Source organism: Haliotis cracherodii, unplaced genomic scaffold (genome assembly GCF_022045235.1).
Source record: "Haliotis cracherodii isolate W230 unplaced genomic scaffold, xgHalCrac1.p SCAF_3, whole genome shotgun sequence".
NCBI classification, from domain to species: domain Eukaryota; kingdom Metazoa; phylum Mollusca; class Gastropoda; order Lepetellida; family Haliotidae; genus Haliotis; species Haliotis cracherodii.
In genome coordinates this window covers 31,453,657-31,463,007 of record NW_027266286.1, presented here as the reverse complement: position 1 = coordinate 31,463,007, position 9,351 = coordinate 31,453,657, and the positions used below count along the sequence as shown (strand labels likewise).

At 39.1% G+C, this 9,351-nt stretch overlaps 1 protein-coding gene across 1 annotated transcript in view; it reads left to right on the top strand.

Moving 5' to 3' along the window:
- Positions 1-2,355: 2,355 nt before the first annotated feature.
- The window catches only part of LOC139476115 (glutamate receptor ionotropic, kainate 2-like), a 128,739-nt gene continuing 121,743 nt past the window's right edge, over positions 2,356-9,351 (top strand). The window contains exon 1 of the mRNA XM_071259378.1: positions 2,356-2,374. The gene's annotated coding sequence lies outside the window, so the exon portion shown is untranslated. The remainder of the gene's footprint in view (positions 2,375-9,351) is intronic.

The following is a 9,351-nucleotide window of genomic DNA, read 5'->3' as shown; positions in this document are numbered from 1 at the left end:
AAGAATCTACTAAAGGAGGAGAATTTGACAGACGGAAATTTCTTCTGGAGACAATTTAGTTCCCAGGCTCTTGGGACAGAACAGTACATGTGTGTTTTAGAAACGAAAAGGCCAGGATTATAAAACAGGAGGTTCCATGACTCATTAGCCAAACCTCAATAGTTTAGTTCATGGTCTAGACTAATCTATTGTAATGCAATAAGCGTAATTTGTGTGTCTGTTTGGCGGGCGTAACTGCGGTTGTTTGTAGTCAACCGCTCGTTAGAATTGTTACAACCTAGGACCTGACCACTGTAGATGTTTGTCAAAATAGTCCGGTGGTGGTTTGAATCAGTGGGCACGGGTCCTCATTCACCGAAAGAAAGATTCTGTTTGGCATAGCTTAATCCAGACGCATTACATATGTCAATAATCGATCACAACAACAATGAGACGAACCATTTCAATCTCTGCGGTGTCTTCTTGAAGCCGATTCTGGTGTAGATAGGTGGCTTCAGCCGATTGTGATGGTAATGTAATGACACCACTGCTTTATTTGACGGTCTCGCATTTAAATTTAGTTCTCTATGCTACTTGCTAAACTCTTGCTTGCAATACTGATATGGAAGGCTCACTGGTAAGAAAAGGTCTTAAGGGATGATTGGATTGACAGATAACTTGAGATGCGTCTCCTTATCATAAAAAAACCCTGAATAATGCTTACTTGAGGTCGGTGCCAAACCCTTGTGAACTACATAGAGTAGAACATTCCACATTCTGCAACACATACTTCTTTATTGGTCGATCAGCATTATTTCCTTATACAACAGTGTGCTCTTCGTAAAGCGACTTTAACGAATTGATTTTTATATATGCTCCCACGTTGTGTTTTAAATACGTATGGTAATACCAAAAGAAGATGGATCTCTCAGAATAATAGAAAGTTATTCATTATTAATATATTAAAAATGTTAATTCTGTATGAAAGGAAAATGAAAAAAACAACCTACCGTAACCAAAGTAAAAACGTTCTTTTCCTTTGTATGCGAGTCCTTAGAGATACGAAAGGAGGAAAATTGATTGTAGTATCTGATATTTAGACACAAAGTTCACCAATAAACGGAATGCTAGAGGATATTGCTCGTCTAGGGTGAGATGAAATATATCGATGTTTGAAGAGAACGTCATTGTCAATTTATCCATGTGTCACAGAATTCATATAAATTACGTTTTCTTCATCAATTCTTTGCAACTTAATACAAACCATCGAAAGCAAATAATACCCTCAAGTTACTCGTCCCCGAAAACATGCAAGGATGTCGTTTTGAATTATATCTCCGTCGCTTGACGGCACGTTCCCATTTGAACTTTAGTAATGAAGTAAACGCGTTCAGGGATTTCCATGTTGTCGAAACGTCCCACAATTACCTCTTGGACTTGTGCGCCCCTCAACCTGGGGAGTCACACCTATTACACGTCTTACCGAAATGTCCACCGGCACTGTCATGGAACGCTACTTGAGAGTAGACGTGGACTGACCTCTCGCGGGATATTAACGCTGACATGACTCCAGCAGTTGTGGCTTGTTACTTAGAAGGTTGATTCTAATTCCAGTTCCTGAATTGTGTTTGTAGCTCAATGTCATTTATCTTTCAGCGATTTGAAGAAATACAATGCGTAATTCATTGCACTGCGCCAAGTTCACAAGACATTCTTGCGACTGTTTTGTAACACGTGTCCCAGCTTCCTTTGAGATCATCTAAATAGCAGAGTTAAGTGGTTACATGTGTAAGAATACAGTTATGTAAGAACGAATGGTGACACGATGTATTCCTCCTTGGCAGACATCACTCCTTTACATCTGACACTTCACATCAATGTGCTGTTTCCTTCTACCTACTATATACGCTAAAGAATACCGTTCACGGCCTTAGACAGTTCTAAGGTGTGATGATAATTCTTCTATAATTCGTCCTCTTGTTTTGTCAAATATATGTTACGAACATCAGTGCATTTGTTTTAGACTACAAACTTCACCCTGTCAATTTGGAAAAGTTGTCATTGTGGGGCGGTTGGGTGGCTAATGATTGAAGCGTTGGCAAGTCACGCTGAAACTAAGGTTCGGTTCCCAACCGGCAAATAACGATATAGCTGGAGTATTGTTTAAAGTGGTATAAAATCCAACATATTCACTCACTTACTCACTATTTGTTTTTTTCTATCTCCAGCACTACAACAACCCCCGCAGCAGGTATTTTGAACCACATCTTCTTCGGGTTCCTGTTGGGGCCTCCGGGGTATAACCAAGCACCAGATGCTTGTCTTTAAGGCGATTGGATGGCCAATGTGACTGCTTAGTGTAGATACATGTACTTCTGCATGGATTGGGATGCTGGTAAGTACCACTTGGAGGTTCCCGACAGTTGCTGATTGCTCACTAATGACACGTCATTTCGCCTTCACATCCTATCCGGTGTCTTTGACATCCCCATGGGTATCAATTGTGCTCTCCTCTTTGCTGATCTTTTTCTTTATGCATATGAATCGGAATTTTTGCTCGGAATGACAAAAACTGAACACAGGAATTCGGGCAAGATGTTTACCCTTAGTTAGCTTCAGGTATATCTATGATCTGATAACGTTCAATAATGGTCAAATAACCAATTTCCTTCCACTGATTTACCCTCTTGAACTAGAAATAAAATATACAAGTGAAACTGTCTCATCTGTTTATAATCATGTCTATTCATAAATACTTAGAGTGACAATATAGTATTCACATGACTGTATGACACGAGGGATGACGTCAACATTCCAGTAGTCAATTTTCCCTGTAGAATGTCCAGCAATATCCCCGCAGCTCCAGCCTTTGGTGTCTACATTTCACAACATTTGAGGTACCATCACTCTTTGATAAACACATGCTTATGATAAAGCCTTACAGCTTTCATCTTTTAACAGAGATTTCGTATGATCAATCTGTCTAAAATTCCATATGTATAACAGGGGTGGAGGCCACGTATTATGTTTACCATCGTCAAACGTCGTTTTAGCACTAGTAACTACCAACATTTGACGTCAACAAACTAATAATAAATTATCTTCACGTCATTGTTTTCCGAAATTGTGTATATAACATGGTGGATATGTATCCTCTCTTCGCGAAGACCATGTGCATCTCATCAAGACGATTGAAAAAGTTGCTATTTGTATGACTGTCCCCTCCAGCCTGTCTACATAAACTCACTCGATGACAATAGTTTCGGGCTAGGCGGTCTGACTATTCTCTTTCCTATAACCACTATTGTTTCACCACCGATTGCTAATCGCCGGGTCATATACGAACACATGAACGAAGGAGTGGTTTTAATGTTCTTTGAAAACACAGCAAACTGTTTCCAATCGTTTTTGTCACGTATCATCTTAAATAGTGGTTCATTTCAACAACAATCTAGAACAGAATATTAGCGCACCATTTTAATGAATGGTTGGCACTGTGCACATGGTGTCGCAATTCGCTTTGCAGAATTATAGCCCTTAGACGTGCCAGGATCAGCCGATCACGGGTTTGAATGCGACATCTTCCGGATTACAGTCATTGGTTGATCAGCACTATAAAATACACACTCATCTTGGGTTTCATGTGATGGACATCTACGAATTATGCCATTAATCTGACATGGCGGGATATATCTGAACTGCCATTTCAAACGACATAGAACCTTACTCACTCACTCACTCGTGTGTTTATCATGAACAATATAACACATGATACAAATTCCTCTAAATGATGGCAAGAGCTGTTATAAACACTGGGAACACAATTAATAGTTATGGAAATCGTAAGCTTTTTTACGTGGATTTACACTATTAGGTGCCTTGGTGCGGCTCCTCTGTATCCGTCACAGCATATTTGGTTCATCAGTTCATCAGAAAACATCCAGTGCGATAGTAAGTTCTGACACGTGAACTCTGTCTGAGGGTAAACCAACCACTTTTTTCGATAAGAATCAATACCCCGCCCAATGTCGAAAAGTACACCTAGATTCATTCCTATGTCATAGACATGTCGGCAACACAATCGTTTAGTTCAAGGGAAACATTTTCTATTCAGCAGAACTTGAGCTAAATAGTTCTTTACCAGTGTTCTTACATTTCCGAAGATAAGGCTATTTTTTGTACATTTTGAACGCGTGAGATAAACAACATTCTTTCCAACCTCCGATGATTGAGAGTTCCCAAGGGTGAGTAAATCCGATTTACGACATCGAAGTTTCACTCTTGGAGTCTCGATGATGTTACCCTTTGCTAGCAGCGTGCTCGGTTACCTTCTAATCTATAAACAATTACACAGAAACCGAAGGCAAGGTTCTTCCGATCTTCTCCGTGGTTCGTGTAGATGAGGTACAGGAACATGCTGTGTGATTTTTAAAATTCTTAAAGGTGCCGCCTAGGGTAGCTCAAGATGTTTCTCAAAATACTAATTCTTGATTGATTATTTGAAACAAAGGAATGGCTAACAAATGTCGGTTTATCGGGAAGTAGCACTTTCGGTGTGTTTAATAATCTCTTCATCCAGTGAAAGTGAAATCACTCCGAAATGGTTTCCTCACTCAGAGTTAAGAGACTGTTCATTCGTAAACCTCTCGTTCTTACGCATGTCACTCCACATTGCATACCAAAGAACCGTCAGATGCTTTTAATGTTTTCTTAAAATAAACGTGAACGGTTTTTTAAGATATTATTTAGCATTTGGAACGATGGGATACAACAACAAATATAGGAACATTTTAATAGGATTGGGAGTACTGTATACTTGATTGAGTGAAACCATTCGCTGATCCTCCTCTTCTGTTTATATCTGTACGACGTCAGCTACGCTGCTGGTGATGTAACAAAACTAATTTGACATGTTTAATTTTATGAGACAAAAATATCGGTTATGCAAAAATAAGATGAATTAAGAGTAGAAGTGTCATGTCTCTACACCAAATTTCTAATGGTATCGTAGCAACTCGTTTGTATGTATAGGTTCTAATAGTATTCTATTGCTAGTATTCTTCCTCACACGTATGTGATGGTTGAAGTAGAAAATGGTATAGAGGCTAAAAGGTCAAACATTGTTGTGTTTGATCAATACCCAGGTTCACTGAAACAACGTTTTTCAGGTCAATTTCATCCCAACCCAGACACACTGAAACAACGTTGTCAGGTCAATTTCATCCCAACCCAGACACACTGAAACAACGTTGTCAGGTCAATTTCATCCCAACCCAGACACACTGAAACAACGTTGTCAGGTCAATTTCATCCCAACCCAGACACACTGAAACAACGTTGTCAGGTCAATTTCATCCCAACCCAGACACACTGAAACAACGTTGTCAGGTCAATTTCATCCCAACCCAGACACACTGAAACAACGTTGTCAGGTCAATTTCATCCCAACCCAGACTCATTGAAACAACGTTGTCGTGTCAATTTCACCACAACACAGATTCGATGAAACAACCTTTTTCAGGACCACTGATAACAAAGTGGAAACACTGAAACCTATATAGCCATGTCTGTTTGACTACAACCTAGACTCTCTACAATCATAATATAGGTTCACTGAAGCAGCATTGGCAGTTTAGTTTCATAACATCTGTTGTTTAGATAACGTTCTTTCGTTACATAGTTACATTGTGTAAATATCGGCAAAGTGATAATTGTAACATGAGACATAACTGATTACTGGAACAGGGTTGTTTATTCCTTGAATTGAAATACTATACGTCTCCATGAACTTTGACAACAAAACGATTTGTTATATTTCAGAATTGGTGTACATACTTTGCGTAAATCCGCAACACCGTATATTACGTTTATACCTACATAAACCCAAAACATGTTATGTTGAAGTCAATTAGGAACCTCAATAAAAAAAGCTTCACAGGCTGCAAACAAAACAATGTGGACAGCAATGCGAGATCAGTGACAGCTTAACGCAATAATGCAACGCAACCCCGTCCATTCTATTACCAGCCGACCCGTTAAGATCCGGGGTAAAATAGGTATTCAGCGGCCCATGCTTGCTGTAAAAGGCGACTGTGCTTGTCGTAAGAGGCGCCTAACGGGATCTGTTTGTCAGGCTCGCTGACTAGCTTGATGCATGTTATCGTATCTCAATTGCGTGGGTCGATGCTCATGATGTCAATCACTGGATTACTTACAGACCACCGTCATATAGCTAGAATATAGCTCAGAGCGACGTTAAACAACATCAGCCAATCAGGAAACAGTATTCCGTTAGTGGGAATAGCCTAAAAAAAAATACGTTTCACAGTAAAGACAGACGTTTTAAGTTGTGTGTTTCCAAACAAAATATGATTAAAAAAACCAATTACGTTTGCCTTTGAGAATACGTTGTCAACCCAAACCGTGACGGGCTGCTTACGAGACTGTTGACAGCACTACTGTACAGTATTCACTGAACAATTATTATTAAAAAAAACATATACCCACTGTAGACAATGCAACTAGTTTGCTGCAAATATCGAGACCCGGCGATGTGATGATCACATGTAGAGAGCCATCACCAGACACAGTTTGTATAAATATTACCATTAGCAGTTGTTGCCTCAAGAAACACGTAGTGTGATACTATTATAGCTGTTCGTAACAAAACCTGTTTGTGTAAACTCTTGATGTGCCCAGAATATTTCAAGCTGTCTATATTCCCAGCTAGTACTATATTGTGTTATATTGCAAGTCAATTTAACGCTCAGCGATGCAGCTGAGAATTAGAGACTAAAAGGCATATCGGACAGGCTGTAGCATTTCATAAATAAATTAACTGCCACTTCACGATTGGGTTCTTTATGCTTACGGCAAAACGATTGCATATTGCGCCATGAAGGTCTTTTACGAAGACGTCGCTACAATGGAACGTCTCAGCATGACGCCAAAACAACATCACTGCTCTTGATATTGCTGAAAAGAGGAAGCAAATGGAAATGAGACATGGTTAGTTCAATAGATGTGAGGTGAGGTGAGATATGGGGTTTGACATTGCGTTCAAGATTATTGCACGTGTGTGTGTGGCTGCTTGTACTAGTCCGGACTGATGTCGATTTACAGTGCTAGCCCACTGATATACCATGCCGCAATTTAACATGAATACGCCACACAGAAACAGTACACTGACTCCGAGCCGACTAGTCCTTGTTTTAGCCCCTTAATGCTGAGCGCCTGGCAGGGTAACAATAAGTACCATTTTGTTTACGTCTTTTGGTATGACGCAGCCGGGGATCGAACTCCGGACCTTCCGCTCTCGGGGTAGACGCTTTCAATACATGTACATGTAAATACTTTTTAAACGTTCAATACTACCAATAGTACTTATTTGTCCCACACTAAACTGACAGTGATAATACAAATCGGGATTAAAGAAACACACTCACTCACTGCTGAATTAAGCAAGAATTGATTATCTATTTGTCTTGAACGGTAATGTCATTGTAACCCATGCGGTGTTCCTGTATTATTAAACATTTAAGTTCATCGAGTCTTCACTTTGTGAATGTAAATGCAGAGAGAGCTTTTTACCCTTGTTCAATCAAATGACCGTAACTCGTAGGTCGGACGTGCCAATATCCCGCATACTTGTTCTGGACGACGCTTACGTTACTTTAAATGAGCCAGTAAGTACTTAACAATGTAACCATGGTCATCTGTCATCGTTAACCTATTGATGTCCTGTCCAATCACACGCACACGACCGGCTGACCAGAGCGATGTTTGTCTCGAAATGACCTTTGGGCAATGGGGCTTGGGGTCTTCTATACGGAGACACAAATAAAATGTCACTTGATAAATGAAACTTAATATGTCTGCGATTGAAACCTCTGTACTACTTTGTTTCTGATTCTGAGAAGACATATGTTCGTCATGACTGATCCTATGGTGATGACGGACGATAAAAAGACTGCACCATGCCTCTGAAGCAGCCTCTGTTACCGAACTCCCATCAGTGATCAGTAAGCACACACATGCAAGATGCTGACTGTATAAAGCTAGCGACATAAATTCATTGGTAACCTTTAGAAAGTAAAATCAAAGAGGAGGCGAACTGAATGATGAAAGTGAATGTTAAATTTCGAGCATGTCTTGTGTAGACTTTCTGTATTTTTTCCCCCTACGAATCACCACAGACCAGCTGTGCAGATCACATGACCATGCCCTTTATAGATTGCGATGCTCCCATAGGTCAGCTAAACATTCTAACATGTTCCATGGAGTCAAACAAATCCCTGGAAGCCATTTATGTGTTTGTCAATATTTTCACCTCATCGATGGTTTTTAGTTCGTTTCATGTCCATCTGCTTAGAAGATATCTTCACACAAGTTCACACAGATTCGGCTAACTAAATGTATAGTATTCGCAAGTGGTTATGTTTTTTCAATACGAGTGGTTTCTTGAAACGCGAACATATCTGCAAATATCACACACTCGTAAGTTTGAGGTAAACGATTTAAAATGCTCGCCTAGCTTCAAATAGTGCGCCTAATCTCTCGAGAACCTACACCTGTTACTTAGCTGTTACTTAGAAGTTACTTAGTAGTCTATGTGTATAGTATGTCTTGCATGTCCCTCGGCCCGATATTGAGTGTCATACATAACTCTTTGATAATAACGGATGTGTTTTCTTTGCTCATAATGTTTATTTTGCTGTAATGTTCTTTATGCATAGGGATTATGGTATGGTATGTGACAAGTATATTACTGAGTTTACGCCAGATGAATAACAAGCAGAAGAAATCGTGAACATATGTTCTTTTATGAAATATTTATCCTTAAATGTTCCGCTGTAGATTCTTCATGAGAAATAAACGTAACCAAAGCATCTACCATAACTTGTGTACAACATGTGAGATTGTAATTTGTTTAGTGATATATATTTTAATTAACAATATATAGAAATCTCGTAAGGTAAATCCACTGCCGAACTAAACATCAATGCACATAAAATATTTAATTCAAAAGGGGAAGTTTATATGCTTCTAAACATATTTTCACTGAAACAAATACATGATAAATACATTTTTGTGAACATTTGTTAATGGAATTGTTGTAAGTTGAACAGGAATATTGTTTAAAAGTGGTAATAATTTTACGATAGAATATAATTATGTTTAGTATTCCAGACGCCTTTTAGTTTCATGTTCATCGGTCAAAAGGTTTACTTGAAGCACTGGTAGAGTTCAAAGTATGTAACAGTTTTAGTAATTATTGATAGTTAATGCCAGCTACTAACATACCACCTGATTTAATAGAATTATATCTTTTCGGCGTTGTCAAAGACTATTTTCCCAAAGGCAATATGCAGC